Genomic DNA, 15,948 nt, shown 5'->3' on the forward strand with positions numbered 1-15,948 from the left:
CCAACAACAGCAGGATACATTTTCTCAAGCTCATATGGAACATTTACCAAGACGGACCACATTCTGGGCCATAAAACATACCTTAATAAATTCAAAAGAACAGAAAGCATACCCTGTCTGCTCTCAGAATACAATGGAATTGAACTAGAAATCAGTACCAGAAAGACAGCTGGAAAATCCCCAAATACCTAGGCACTAAATGACATACTTCTAAATAAGACATGATCAAAGAAGTCTCAAGAGAACTTTAAAAATATTTTGAACTAAAAAAAATGAAAACACAACTTAAAAATGTATGGGATACAGCAAAAGCAGTGCTCTGAGAATTTTCAGCATCGAATGCATGTATTAGAAAAGAAGAGCTAACCTAAGATCAATAGTCTTAAGTTTCCACCTCAGCAAACTAGGAGGAGCAAATTAAATCCAAAATAAGCAGAAGAAATAAAAATTAGAGCAGAAATCAATGACACTGGAAACAGGAAATCAACCAAGAAAAATCAATGAAAGCAAAGCTGGTTCTTCAGAAAAAAAAAAAAAAAATCAATACAGTTGTTAAGCCTCTAACCAGGCTAACTATATAAAAATAAATAAATAAAAGAGCACACGAATGACCAGTATCAGAAATGAAAAAATAGACATCACTACAGATCTCATGGACATTAAAAAATAAAGGAACTATGATGAACTTTTTGCTAACAAATTTGATAACTTAGATGACCAATGCCGTAAAAGACACATGCTGCAAAAATTCACACAAGAACAAACAGACAAATCACATGGGCCTCTATCGAAGAAATTAAAGTTTCCCAAACAGAAAACACCAGGTCCAGTAGGTTCACTGATGAATTCTACCATTTAAGGAAGAAATTGCACCAATTCTTTATAATTTCTCTCAAAGAAGAGAAGCAGAGAAAATATTTGCTAATTCATTCTATGAGGCCAACATGATCCTAATACCAAAACCAGACAAAGATACTACAAGAAAAACTACAGACCAAAATCACTGATGAACACAGATGGGAAAATCCTCAAAGAAAAATTAGCAAACAGAATCCAACAATATACATTAAAAAAATTGTATCCAGTAACAAAAGGAGATTTGTGTAAGGTATGCGAGCCTGGATCAACATTCAAAAATTAATTAACATTTAGCCTGTAGATGTGTGTGATTACAAGAAAAATAGCACGATCACATCACCAGATGCAGGAAACGTATTGAATGTCCATTTATGATAAAAACTAAGTAAACGAGGAATAGAGAGGAAGCTCAACTTGATAAAGAGTATCTACAAAAACTCCACAGCTAACATCATACTTGATGTGAAACTCAAAGCTTTCCCACTAAGGTTAGGTACCAGGCATTCCTTTCCCACCATTCCTTTCCAACACGGTACTGGACGTCCTAGCTAACACAATCCAACCAGAGTAAGAAAAGGCATACAGATTGGGAAGAAAGAAGACTTTGCAGATGACATGATTATTGATGTAGAAAATCCAAAAGAACTGGCAAAAACAAACAAAAACCCTCCTGGAACTAATACGTATAGCCGGGTTTCAGGAAACAAAGGCCATGTACAAAAGTCCATCTCTTCCCCGCATACCAGAAATGAATGGGTAGAGTTTGAAATGAAAAACAATTACCATTTACATTCCCACCTCCCAAAATGAATTCCTTCGGTAAAAATCTAACAAAATATGTACACGATCTAAATGAAAAAAAAACAAAAGACAAAAAACCTACAAAAATGATGACTGGAATCAAAGAAGAACTGAATAAATCAAGAGCTATCCCATGTTCATGGATACAAAGATTCGGTATTGTCAGGAGATCAGTTCTTACTCATTTGATCGATAGAGTCAATATGATTTTGATCAAAAACTCAGGAAGTTATTTTGTGGATATCAACAAAACGGATTCTAAAATTTATATAGAGAGGCCAGAGGCCCAGGACAGCCTACACAATACCAAAGGAGAACAAAGTAATTAGACTGACACGACATTACTAGGCCTCAAGGTTTACTACAAGGTTACAGTCATCAAGACAGTGTGGGTCCAATCCCTGGCCTCGCTCAGCGGGTTAAGGATGTGGCATTGCCTGGAGCAGCGGCACAGGTTGCAGACGCAGCTCGGATCCCACGTTGCTGTGGCTCTGGCGTAGGCCGACAGCTGTAGCTCTGATTAGACCCCCTAGCCTGGGAACCTCCGTATGCCGTGGGAGCGGCCCTAGAAAAGGCCAAAAAGAAAAAAAAGAAAGACAGTGTGGTCCTGGTGAAAGAGCAAGCAGATCAACAGAAGAAAAAATGAGAGCCCAGAAATAAACCATCATAAATACAGTCAATGCTATCTGACACAGCAGCAAAGAAAATGCAGTGATATAAAGACAAATGGTGCTGGAAGAAGGTGGTATTAATCCAGATTATGCAAAAACTTTTTTTTGTCTTTTTTTGCTATTTCTTTGGGCCGCTCCCGCAGCATATGGAGGTTCCCAGGCTAGGGGTCTAATCGGAGCTGCAGCCGCTGGCCTACGCCAGAGCCACAGCCACTCGGGATCCGAGCCGCGTCTGCAACCTGTGCCACTGCTCACTGCAACGCCGGATTGTTAACCCACTGAGCAAGGGCAGGGACCGAACCCGCAACCTCATGGTTCCTGGTCGGATTCGTTAACCACTGCGCCATGACGGGAATTCCTATGCAAAAACGTTTAATCCAGATACTCCGCCCTTCACAAAAATCAACAAAAGACCTCTCCAGGCCACCAGCAGATACAGCTAAGGGTTACACGTAGGGTCCCCCCCCTCCCCCAACTCAACAAAGGGAACAGCGGTGGCTCCCGCTTAGTCTCCGGAGTCAATCAAGAGGCTCAGGTGTACGTGGGGAAAATCCAAAAAGCCAAGTCCATCAGAGGAGGAGACTGCAGAGCGAGGAGGCATCACAGTGAGCTGGGCCTGGCCTCCCCGGAGGCCTGTACACACAGACTGTCCCACTCCTGCTCAGCAGGCAGCCCTCTCCCGGAAGGTGCGGTCCCCGATAGAGGAGTGGACCAGGCTGGTTTCTGAGCCGCTCTCATCACCACCAGGCCCTCAGCATCACTAGCCAGAAAAGGTTTATGCTGGAGCACGGCAGGTGCATGTCCCAGCTTGGCAAGGGGCTTGTTGGCTCCTGGGACGCAGAGGGCCAAGTGTTCCCACTGGGTGTCTACACTGCGCACAGCACCCAGCTGACATTTCTTACGCACTAAAGAAATTCAATAAAGGTTCAGTGAACCATATGAATGGATGAATAAATGAATGAATGAATGAAGCCTTTCTGAACAGCTTCCTCAAACAATTCAGAAGCCCGGTTTCTTACTAAACTAAGCATTTTTATCATGTGATCCAGCAATGGCACCCAAAGAGTTGCAAACCTGGTATTTACCCAAAAAGTTGGAGACTTGCGTGCACACAGATGTCAACAGCAGCTTTTTCCTAATTGCCAAAACATGCCCACAGGAGTTCCCGTCCTGCTCAGTGGAAACGAATCCGACTAGCATCCATGAGGACACAGGTTCGATCCCTGGCCTTGCTCAGTGGGTTAAGGATCTGGGGTTGCCATGAGCTGTGGTGTAGATCACAGAGAGCTCAGATCCCATGTTGCTGTGGCTGTGGTGTAGGCTGGCAGCTGTAGCTCCAATTCCAACCTTAGCCTGGGAGCCTCCATATATGCCTTGAGTGTGGCCCTAAAAAGCAAAAAAAAAAAAAAAAAAAAAAAAAAAAAAAAAAAAAAAAGTTTTACAAAGAGAGGTAAAGAAAAAAACTGTTGGAGATGCACAGCAAACAGACTTGTGGTTGCGGGGGGGGGGGGGGGGGGCGGAGGGGAGGGATGGTTGGGAGTGTGAGGTCAGCAGATGCAAATTCTATGTATAGACCGAAGAAACAAGGTCCTACTGTATAGCACAGGGAACCACTTTCAGTGATATGAAGAAGACTATGTATATAACTGAATCGCTTTGCTCTACAGCAGAAATTAATGCAACACTGTAAGTCAATTATATGTCAATCAACTTTTAAAAGGAAAATACTGGGAGCAATGATTGTGTTAATTATTTCGACTGTAGTAATGGTTTCACAGGTGTATACATTGTATCAAAACGTACTAAAGTTCCCGTCGTGGCTCAGAAGCTAATCTGACTGATAACCACGAGGATGCAGGTTCAATCCCTGGCCTCGCTCCGTGGGTTAAGGATCTGGCATTGCCATGAGCTGCGGTGTGGGTTGCAGATGCGGCTTGGATCTGGTGTGGCTGTGGCACAGGCCGGCTGCTACAGCTCTGATTCGACCCCAGCCTCTGTAGGCTGCACGTGCGGCTCTAAAAAAAAAAAAAAACAAAAAAAACAAAAAAAAAACAAACAAAAAAAAAAAACCACCTTACTGAATCATTTATATATGTGCTATTTATGGTATCAACTATGCCTCCAGAAAGTTGTTTAAAATGTAGAATTAGAATATTTTTAAGACTGACATAAATAAGGTCTCTGACACACAGCAAGTAAAAAGAAATAGCTGTGCAAAGGCAACCGTCACAAAAGGAAAAGGCAACCATAGAATGGGAGAAAATATTTGCAAATGAAGCAGCCAACAAGGGATTCAAGTCCTAAACATATAAACAACTCATGCAGCTCCGTATGAAAAAAACAAAGGACCCAATCAACAAACAGAAAGAAGATCTAAATAGACATTTCTCCAAAGAAGACTTACAGATGGCCAAAAAACACATGCAAACATGCTCAACATCACGAATTAGAAAAATGACAATCAAAGCCACAATGAGGTATCTCACCTCATACCGGTCAGCATGGCCATCCTCAAAAAGCCTACAAACAATAAACGCTGCAGAGGGGGTGAAGAAAATGGAACCCCCCTCAAGTGTTGGTGGGACTGTACATTGGTACAACCACGGTGGAGAAGAGCAGGCAAGGTCCTCAAAAAGCTAAAAACAGAACCACCATCCAGCAATCCCACTCCTGGGCACCTACCTGGAGAAAACCATAATTCAAAAAGATACCTGCACCCCATTGTTCATTGCAGCGCTATTGACAAGAGCCAAGACATGCAGGCAACCTGAATGTCCATCAACAGAGGACTAGATAAAGAAAACGTGGTACATTATATAACCCCCCCCCACACACACAATGGAGTGTTACTCAGGCATGAAAAACCAATGAAATAATGCTACTTGCAGCAACATGGATGGACTCAAATTATCATACTAAATCAGAGAAAGACACATCATACGGTATCACTTATATGTGGAATCTAAAAAAAAAAAAAAATGATACATATGAACTTAGGAACCAGACAGACTTCAAAAACAAAATTCTGGTTACCAAGGGGAGAGGTGAGGGAGGAAGGGCTGGGGGTTTAGGACTGGCACGTGCACACGACTACACATGGGACGGACGGTCAACAGACACCCACTGCACAGATGGGAAACTCTACCCAGTGTTCGGTGATAACCTGTACAGGCGAAGAATCTGACCCCAAATGGCTCAGTATTGAACTAAATCACTGCGTCATACAGCAGAAATTATGACAACATTGTGAATCAGCTGTACTTCAATAAAACTTTAAAACACTGCAATCACCGACCTCATGATCCCATTTGTGGAAAATATATGTGTGTCTATACTCAATATACAGTACATACGTATATGTATAGGGAAAAAAAAAAAGCCTGAGGAAATATATATTGTTATCCGTTTACAGCTTGAGTGGAGAAACAAGATGGTAACTTGCCATATGTTACATATCCCTATACTGCTGCAACTTTGTGTAACAATCACACCTTACTTCTGAAATTCACAGAGAGAAGAAATCAACAGGTTTATTTTTTTTTTTTTTTTGCCTTTTTGTTTTTTTTTTTTTTGTTGTTTTGTTGTTGTTGCTTTTTCTTGGGCCGCTCCCGCGGCATATGGAGGTTCCCAGGCTAGGGGTCGAATTGGAGCTGTAGCCACCGGCCTACGCCAGAGCCACAGCAACGCGGGATCCGAGCCGCATCTGCAACCTACACCACAGCTCACGGCAACGCCGGATCGTTAACCCGCTGAACAAGGGCAGGGACCGAACCCGCAACCTCATGGTTCCTGGTCGGATTCGTTAACCACTGCGCCACGACGGGAACTCCGAAATCAACAGGTTTAAAAGCCGTGGGCAAGACAAACTCGAAGGCAAAAGCCAAAGTGAGGTCTTGTAATATGGGAAAACCAGGGAGTCTCTTTTTGCAGAATGATCCCCCATCGTGGGGAAAAGGAAGAGGGCGCATGGCTCCGAGTCACCTGCGCTGGTCCCAGGTGGGTTCTCTACTTCCGGGAACTGCTGGAGGGACGACAGCACGGTACCCTGAGGCACAAAATCACCCGTAACGCCTAAACATCAGCAGTTTCCCTCCCTCTTCGGTGGATGAAGGAACATCCACGGCCGTGGTAAAATCGGACCGGGTTTCTCAGCGCACACTCTCGGGGGTGTTCAGTACCTTGGATGATTTTCTGCTGCTGTTGCCGGATTTCGTCAAAGCCCAAGCCTCTGGTCTCCTCCGGCTCCTCGAAGAGCCAAGGGTTGGGTACTGCCCGCTTGGCCCCTCCTGTCATCAGGCTGGACCTAGGAACAAGAGGAAATGCGTTCACATGACTCCCAAACCAGAGCCCTGCTGCAAATCACTCCCACAAAGCGCAGAGGTGGCCAGCCTTGCCTGCTTTGAAAATTTAATTCGACCACAATTTATTGCACCCTTAGTTTATGCCAGCAACCGTGTTCAGGGCTGGAAGAGATACGAGGATGAATAAGGCACAGGCCTGGCCCCCGGGAGAATTACGGCCTGTTAAGGAGACCGCGGCAGCACGTAATACGCTTACTAATCCTCCAACATACGTTTGAGTCAATGATCAGAAAGGAGAGTCTTAAATTACGAAAACACAAGGCCAAATGCAAGTGGCCTTTCTGTTAGGACGAAGCTTGTCTCACAGGCTACAGAGCCCTAAAGGCACAGAGATGATTCCTCAAGAAGCCAGAATATTGCAACTACAGGTTATAGTATTGTAAAATGACCGTTTCTTATTAGAGGGTATTTGGTTGCTCAGAGAAACACGCGCAGGGGCTCGACACCAATTTTATGAATATAATGCAGAATTTGCAACAGATTTGGAATTATCCACCTTCATCTTTACTCCCTCTCGTAACCCGCACGCCTCTTTTGCACCAGACACAAGAGGGCTCCTTGCTGGCTGTGGAACACGGAACGCACACTTCCAGCCTCAGGTCCACGTTCACAGGATCCTTCTCAGCCTGGTGTCTCCTCCCCCCATCTCCACCTGCCCACATTCCGTCCAAGCTGCAAGGACCATCTTGCTGCAAAAACCATCTCCAGACACTTCCTCCCAGACATGAATAGTCACTCACTTCAGAGTATATTTCACAGGATTCATTTTAAAATGATGGTCAAAGTATGGAGGTTCCTTAAAAAAATGAAAAATGGGAGTTCCCATCGTGGCACAGCGGTTAACGAATCTGACTAGGAACCATGAGGTGGCAGGTTCGATCCCTGGCCTTGCTCAGTGGGTTAAGGATCCAGTGTTGCCGTGAGCTGTGGAGTAGGTCGCAGACATGGCTCAGATCCTGCGTGGCTGTGGCTGTGGCGTAGGCCAGTAGCTATAGCTCCGATTCGACCCCTCGCCTGGGAACCTCCATACGCCATGGGTATGGCTCTAAGAAGACAAAAGACAAAAAAAAAAAAAAAAAAAATGTGGTGTAGATACATAATGGAATATTACTCAGCCATAAAAATAATGCCATTTGTAGTAACATCGATAGACTGTAGAGATTATTACACTAAGTCAAGTAAGCTACATGGAGAGAGACAAATATATGATATAGCTTACATGTAGAATCTAAAAAGGAAAAAAAAAAAAAAAGATACGAATGAAGGTATCTCCAAAACATCAAGAGACACGTAGAAAACAAATTTATGAATACAAAAGGAAAGGGGTGGGAGGTAAAATAGGAGGTTGATATTAAAAGACACACACTACTACACATAAAATAAATCAACAAGGGCCTTCCGTAGAGCATGGGGAACTATGTTCAGTATTTTGTAATAACCTCTAAGGGAAAAGAGTCTGAAAAACATATATATACACACATGTAACTGCATCACTCTGGCTGCTACTGTAAATCACCTATAGTTCAATTTTAAAAAATGACAGTGTGACGACGGCGACCTTGCCGTAGCACTTAATCCTGAATAGGCAGCAAGCATCTCCGTGTGCCAGGCAGCTCCGGGCGGTTTATACATATTCCTGCGCATCTCCATTTTCAGGTCGTTCTTCTAGCCCTTTCTGTATCTCTCTTATTTTCTTAAAAATTGCCATCCTACTGTTTATCCTTTTACAAAGATGAGCCTCGCGCCTACCGCGTAGAAGGCAGGAACCGACATCACCCTGGCCCAGCCTCTGCTCGCCGACGGGGAGCGAGCTGCTGTCAACAGGAGCTCAAATCCTGGCTCCTGCACCTGCCAGCAACATATGGATAGTCACTGCTACCTCTGAGGGCTGCTGGGATTAAAGAAAAGAATCATTTGCTCAAAAAACATTGTGTTTCTTGTGAGCAGGCATTGTTCTCACCGATGAAGATGAGAAAACAACAGAACAGAAAAATCTCTGCCCTCGCCAAGCAGGAATTTCTGGTTATGGGGGCTGCTTCCCGTTCTGGTCGGGGGACAGTGTGTGAAATGCCCACTCCGCCCTGGTGGGAGAAAACGATGAGTGATTAACCATGATCATTTGCCCGGTTGATACAGTGAGTGCCCAGGAAGCGCTGGAATAGTTAACAAGTCCCCAAAAGGCTCTACTAATTTCATTTTGAGCGGAGCATTGTAGAACCTTTGGAAGCATATGGTATGGATCAAGAAACAAGCCCAGGAGTTCCCTGGTGGCCGAGTGGTTAAGGATCTGGCATGGCCATTGCGGTGGCTCGGGTTTGACCCCTGGGCCAGGAACTTCCGCATGCCAAGGGAGCAGCCAAAAAAAAGAAGAGGAAAAAACCAACCAACCCACCCACCACCCTGCCAAAACTGGGAGAAAAATCTTTGATTCCCTAGACTACAATTTTAAGCATTGAGCTGGTCTCTCTACTCGGGTGTGCTAAACAAGGGCCACCTTCTGCCACTTTATTGGAAAGGCAGGAGGGTTTCTTTAAAGGCTTCCTTTACCTGGTTGGCCCCAAGCATCTAGGATGTTGAGATTTCAGATTGAGTCCTTACAATAGTCACTGTCACCAAGCACTGAAGACAGGGGAAAGAAAACAATGGAAAAAGGAAACGAAGAAGGCAGTTGATGACCCAAGTCTGCCCCCCAAGCTCTACCCCATCTTCCAGGGCCGGCTCTTGATCCAGGAGGAGCCGTGAGGTGCAGCGTTACAAAAGTGAGGGCTACACCCTCGCATAGTGGGGCGGAGGTACACACAGTGACCTTGACAGGGCATCTATCACCAGCCACGGGCATCCGTTCCCATTAGCACGTTGCACCGGAGCCGACAGGGACCTCCTCCAAAGTTAATGCCACCATGTCCCACAGGCAGTTCTTGCCACACGCAGAAATCATTTTAAGTTATTCAAGGGGAAAAAACATGGAAGGAAGTTGTCTTAGTTCTAATTGTAACATTAGGGCTACAGTCTAACAGATATTTTTTAAACAGGTATTAGAGGATAAAAGTACAGCACAGGCACAATTCCACGTACCAACCACCAGACACACAGGAAAGCTCCCCCAGGACTGAATTCGGTGTTATGGAGGTCCTGAAAGGACTCTTCTGATCTCACTCTCTCATAGTTCAATATAAAAGCAATGGTAGGCGTTCCCACTGCAGCACAGTGGGAACGGAAACGAATCTGACCAGTATCCACAAGGATGCGGTTCGATCCCCGGCCTCACTCAGTGGGTTAAGGATCTGGCGTTGCCGTGAGCTGTGGTGTAGGTCAAAGACGCGGCTTGGATCCCACGTGGCTGTGGCTGTGGTGTAGGCCAGTGGCTACGGCTCCGACTTGACCCCTAGCCTGGGAATCTCCATATTGCCCTGGGTGTGGCCCTAAAAAACAAAACAAACAAACAAACAAAGGTAAACCACGATGCAGTTTGCCAAAGTAAATATTATCCTCTGATGCCTTCTTTCTGGGCTGATTTCCAATTTCTGCTTAAGCTCCTCAAGGCTGAAGCATCATCTCCCTCCCCTCCCCTTTTCCCTCCCCCTCCCCCCACTCCCATCCCCCCTCCCTTTGGTGTCTCTACTTTCCTGATGTCTCAGATCTATTGGGAAATTCAATGATGGATATGCCTTTACTAATAAGAGCAGCTAAGATCATAGGTGCCAGTGCGGGCAAGACTTTTTTTTTCTTGCTTTTTAGGGCCACACCTGTGGCACATGGAAGTTCCCAGCCTAGGGGTCAAACCAAAGCTACAGCTGCTGGCCTACACCACAGCAACACAGGATCCAAGCCGCGTCTTCGACCTACACCACCACTCACGGCCACGCTGGATCCTTAACCCCCTGAGCAAGGTCGAGGATCGAACCTGCGTCCTCATGGATGCTAGTCGGGTTAACTGCTGAGGCGTGACGGGGATTCCCGTGAAGGAATTCTTAACTGAAATAAGACAGCGGTGACATGGATGGATCTAGACATTATCATACCAAGAAAGTCACACAAAGACAACTCATCTGATACAAATTTCAGGTGGAACCTAATAAAATGATACAAAAGCAGTTATTTCTCAAACAGAAACAAACTCACAGATTTTGAAGTCAAATTGCAGGTTACCATAGGGGTTCAATTAGGAGGATGGGAGTAACAAATACACACAGCCACACATAAAACAGCTACCTTACAAGGACCCACTGCAGAGCACAGGGAGACCTACTCAATGTTCTGGAATAACCCACACGGGAAAAGAGAACGGACAGATGCACAACCGACTCACTTCGCCTGAAACGAACTGGGCCCTGTGCAGCACCTCTCCTCCCATCAACGTTCACAGACATTAAAAAATTAAACAAGGGAGCAGCCGGCTTTGTACTCCCGGGCTATGCCAACAACCTCTTCAGCCCTGGTTTTCCCACCCATCAAACGAGTCAAGCACGTAGGCCAATGGTTTGCAACATTCACTCGGGCCCCCAAATGGAGGGGCACGATGCCCTCGTCAAGGGTGGGGCTGGCAGGGGAGGGCGAGACGTATCTTCATGGGAGAGGCAGGTATTCTGGGCCACCCTGCACAAGCTGATCTTCTCTCACTGAAGTCACTGAATTCGACAATCTTTTCAGATCCTCTGAAGTCCCCCCCACACACACACCACCACATTTTAGGGCTGCACCCGCGGCACCTGGAGGTTCCCAGGCTAGGGGTCGAATCGGAGCTATAGGTGCCGGCCTACACCACAGCCGAAGCAATGTGGGATCCGAGCAGCGTCTGCAACCTACACCACAGCTCACGGCAACACCGGATCCCTAACTCACAGAGCGAGGCCAGGGATCGAACCTGAGTCCTCAGGGATCCTAGCTGGGATCGTTAACCACTGAACCACGAAGGGAACTCCCTAAGAACCTCGAAAGTTTTAACGCAAGCTTTTCACATTAAGGACTAAATTCCATCAGTAAGAGAAAAAAAAAAAAAAAAAAAAAAAAAAAGGACACACTCCCCACAAAACCCATTCTCCCCTCCCCCAGGCTTCCCAGTTTGAGTTCAAGTCCACCACTCAGCCATCAGCTCGGGCCCATGCCCTTGGAATCAACCTGGACTTTTTCATGCCCCACAGCATCTGGTCCAGCAGCAAAGCCTTCAAAACACACCTAGGATCTGACCATCTCTGTTCTATTGCTTCCGCCCTGACACTCCTTCCTCCTGCTCTAGCTCTCACCCTCGGCAAGCTAACTCCCCAGCGATCACTGTGGAAATGTTTCCTCGGCTCAAACCTTCCAGTGTCCTGCCAACACCCTTAGCATAAAATACATCTTAACTCTATCTCACAAGCCATACCAGCCTCCTTGCTGTTTCTAGAACACCCTGAGCGCCTTCCTGCCTCAGGACCTTGGCACCTGCCGCCTCCCCCTCATGGCTGAGGGTCTCGACCCCAGACGGGCACGCGGTTCAAATGCCATATCCCCAGAAATGCTGCCCTGATCAGCTGCTCTCTGTCAAACAGTACCCTTCGGAGTTCCCACTGTGATGCTTTGGGTTAAGGATCTGGCATTGCCGCAGCTGTGGCACAGGGTGCAGCTGCAGCTTGGATTCAGTCCCTGGCCTGGGAATTTCCATATGCTGCTGGTACAGCCCAAAAAAAAGAGCAGAAAAAGAAAACTGACCCTTCCCTGTAACTTCTGAGCTCTCCTCCTTCATAGCCCGCCTTCTTTTTCTTTATCACACTTGAACAACCAGCCATTATGGGTTATACTTTTTTTTTTCTGTCTCCCACTCTAGAGCATTAGCTCCACAAGGGTGGGCACTGCCTTATTCTTCTTTATATCCTCAGCGCCTGGCAGAACAGACACTGGAAAAAAAGTGGAACGAGTTAATTTATTCGGCAAAGCCCACAGCTGAAGGAATAAAATTAGGAAGAAGAGCAGGGAGGAAGCTGCCGTCTGACGCAGGGCTGCTGTGCCGTCGTTTCAAAGGCATTTCACAAACATGACCTCATGCGAATCGTGTACAAGCCTGCGTCTGAGTCAGAGCAGGTGTGACTGACAGGAACATCAAGGCGGGCGAGACATCAAGTGACCTTCCCAAGGTCATGTACGTAGCGGCAGAGCTAAAGGTTCAACCCCGTCTTCTGACCCTTAACCCAACGCCCCTTCTTTCTAGCCTCTCAGAGGGGGTTTCACTCAGGTAAGGAGATTCAGAACCGCCTTGAAGAGCAGGCGAGGTCCAGCTACTCGAGCAAAGATGCAAAGACATCACTCGAAGGGATAAAAACAGGAGCGATGGAGCGCCCGCTGTGGCTCAGCAGTAACAAACCCAACGAGTATCCCTGAGGACACGGGTTCGATCCCTGGCCCTGCTCAGAGGGTTAAGGATCCGGTGTTGCCCCGAGCTGTGGTGTGGGTCTCAGATGCAGCTCAGATCTGTAGCGTAGGCCTGAGGCGAAGGCTCCGATTTGACCTCTACCCTGGGAACGTCCATGTGCTGCACATGCGGCCCTAAAAAGACAAAATAAAGATTTTGAAGCAACAGTTTGCGAATTCTTGGTGTTTCTTAGGATATTGAATGTTCTGCCGTCATATAATTGACTTACGATGCTATTTGGTTATTCTTGGGGAGACTGTTCTATAAGCAACAATCAGGACAAGCTGCTTGACAGCGATAAACAAAATCTCAGATGCCCCAATTACTCCGTCCGCATTTTCTAGCAGTTGGGAAGAAAGGTGTCCTTAAGTCTTAAATTGATGAGGGTAATTAAACTTACATTGTGGAGTCGATCCACCCGCACAGGCTGTGCTCACCAGCTCTAGCCCCCTGGCCCCCCGGGGCTTCCCCTGCAACTCCTCCCCCCCTCTCCCCCTGTTTAGTTTCTTCTCTGGAATTTGCAGGTACCTCTTCCTGCGTCCACCCTTTAAATACGGGCGTCTCTCAGGGATGCTATATACATCTTTTTCTTCTCATTGCACTGTCTCTCCCGGGCCATTTTTATCTGGTTTCGGACTCAGAACAGATGCTAGCAGGGCGTAGACCCTTTTCACGCCCCATCAAAAACTGAAACAGGCCATGTTCTTGAGTCATCATGGGGGTGGATTTTTTTATTATTATTAAAGTATGGCTGATTTACAATGTTGTGTCAATTACAGCCCTAGTGACCCAGTCTCTCTCACACACACGTATATATTCATTTTTTCTCATATTCTCTTCCATCATGTTCTGTCCCAAGAGACTGGATAGAGTTCCCTGTGCTGTACAGCCGGACCTCTCTGCTTATCCATCCTAAGTGAAATGGTTTGCATCCACCAACCCCAAATGCATCTGGGGGCCCCCCACCCTAGCAGGGCACTATCAGAATCTGGGGCTGAGATAAATGGCACACAAGCAGTTAAAAAGAAGTCCTACAAATCAAAATCCAGGCGAGGCCTGTCCTCCCGCCCCCTCATCCTGATTGAAAAACCACTGACTTTCAATTTTATCTCCACCTGCGACATCTGCCTACAGGCTCTTTCTCTGCATGTGTGGGTTTGTTTTTGGGGGGTTTTTTTCTTTTTCTTTTTTTAAGGCAATCCCCAGCTGGGAACCCCACTCCAAACTCAACACATCCCAAATCAAATTCGTTACTCCCACCCCCCCACCCCGTAAGCCGTGTCTCCTCCCATCCTGTTCTGGCTCACAGCACCGCCGCATTCCCGAGGCACTCAAACCTGGTCTCCTTTCTCTGCGCCGCCCTCACCCCGGCTCAGGAGGGACCAAGGCCTCCCTCCGAGGTGACTCTCCCGCCCAGGCTCCATGTCCGTCCATCCCGGCCTGGTGGCTGCCTCAGCTCAGAACCTCATCGCCTTCCGTGTAGGAGACGGTCATGGCCTCGGACTGGTCCCCTTGGTCCCCATCACCCCCCGCCCCTGCCCCGTCTAACCATCATATATCCTCTGCTGGATAAGAACCATCTTTCCAAAAACAGAGACCTCCTGTATTTTAAAGCTCCAGATCCAGTTTAAGCTTTACGACAGGGCCCCAGGGCCGGCCGGCGGCAGCATCTCCCCACACCCTACGCTTCCTTGGCCCCAGCGGCGGCTCCCCACTTCTCAGACAAAGGCACCAGCGTTCACACTCTGTTTTCGTAGGTGTCTGGAGGGGCCCCGCCCCCAGCCCACCGTCCATCTGGCAAAATTCTACTCGGCCCCTAAGGCTCCACTCAAATGTCACTTCTGCTGCTTAGTCCTTCCCGAGTCCCAGCCCCACCAGCTTCCCCTGAATCCATCACTCCCGGAGCGGAGCCTCCGGCGGGGCATTCATCAGGCAGGATCCGAGTTCGTTATTTACGCATCCGTCTCCCTTCCCTGAGTTACGAGCGCTGGAAGCCAAGTGGCCCCGTGACACTCAGGTTTATGTCCCCCGGGCCAGAGAAGCGGTTCCTCAAGTACACCACAGAGTAAGCCTGCAGGACGTGTTTATGAACCTGAACTGGGAAAACCAAGGAGCTTTTTAAGCCAAAGAGAACGAGAGGGTCGATGTCTCACTGACATCAACTGCGACCTCCAAGAGCTGAGCGCCAAAGACGGGCGGTCAAGCCGATGGAGAGACTCGTACTTGAAAGGGATCCGTCACGGCAACAGCCTGCAGCTCAAGACCGCTGTTGGAAGGACAATGAAGGAGGGCTTCTCCTTTGGAAAAAAAAAAAAAATAAGTTGAAGAAAGGAAACGCTCAATTCTATGCTTCTGAGGTTAGGGCAGACTAGCCACGTCTTTAAAAATCCATCCGTCATTTGCACCCATACTCTTTCAAGACGGAACTGAGCTGGGAGTTCGCGGTGCAACACAATGTAAACGAATCTGACTAGGCTCCAGGAGGATGCGGGTTCGATCCCTGGCTTTGCTCAGTGGGTGAAGGATCTGGCGTGGCGGTGGCTGTGGTGTAGGCTGGCAGCTATAGCTCCAATTTCGACCCCTGGCCTGGGACCCTCCATATGCTGCGGGTGGCAGTGGGGTGGGGTGGGGTGGGGGAGGGGTGAACCTCAGCAAATAAATGGAACTGAGCAAATAAATGCCACAGTACCAAATAGGTGAGATCTCTGTCTTCAAGACTTTACCAAAAAGTTTCAGAGTCCCTTTTGATGCAATAGAAATATTTCATTTTCATCCCCCACAGCAAACAAGGCGCATTATCAAATTACCCTAATACGGGGGGCAGGGGGCAGAACACCCATGTTTTTGTACAGCTGGCAACTGTACAAAGCTG

General features: G+C 47.2%; 1 long non-coding RNA gene across 17 annotated transcripts in view; it reads right to left on the reverse strand.

Moving 5' to 3' along the window:
- Positions 1-15,948, reverse strand: part of LOC100622718 (syntaxin-8) — a 251,867-nt gene that overhangs the window by 193,514 nt on the left and 42,405 nt on the right. For all 17 annotated transcript variants that reach the window (XR_014821848.1, XR_014821846.1, XR_014821847.1 and 14 more), the window contains one exon: positions 6,509-6,633. This is a non-coding gene — a long non-coding RNA (syntaxin-8). The remainder of the gene's footprint in view (positions 1-6,508; positions 6,634-15,948) is intronic.

Source organism: Sus scrofa, chromosome 12 (assembly GCF_054392235.1).
Source record: "Sus scrofa isolate SSC_HxYL_T2T_F1_AM1 chromosome 12, Sscrofa_HxYL_maternal_Yorkshire_Landrace_v2.0, whole genome shotgun sequence".
Lineage (NCBI taxonomy): Eukaryota > Metazoa > Chordata > Mammalia > Artiodactyla > Suidae > Sus > Sus scrofa.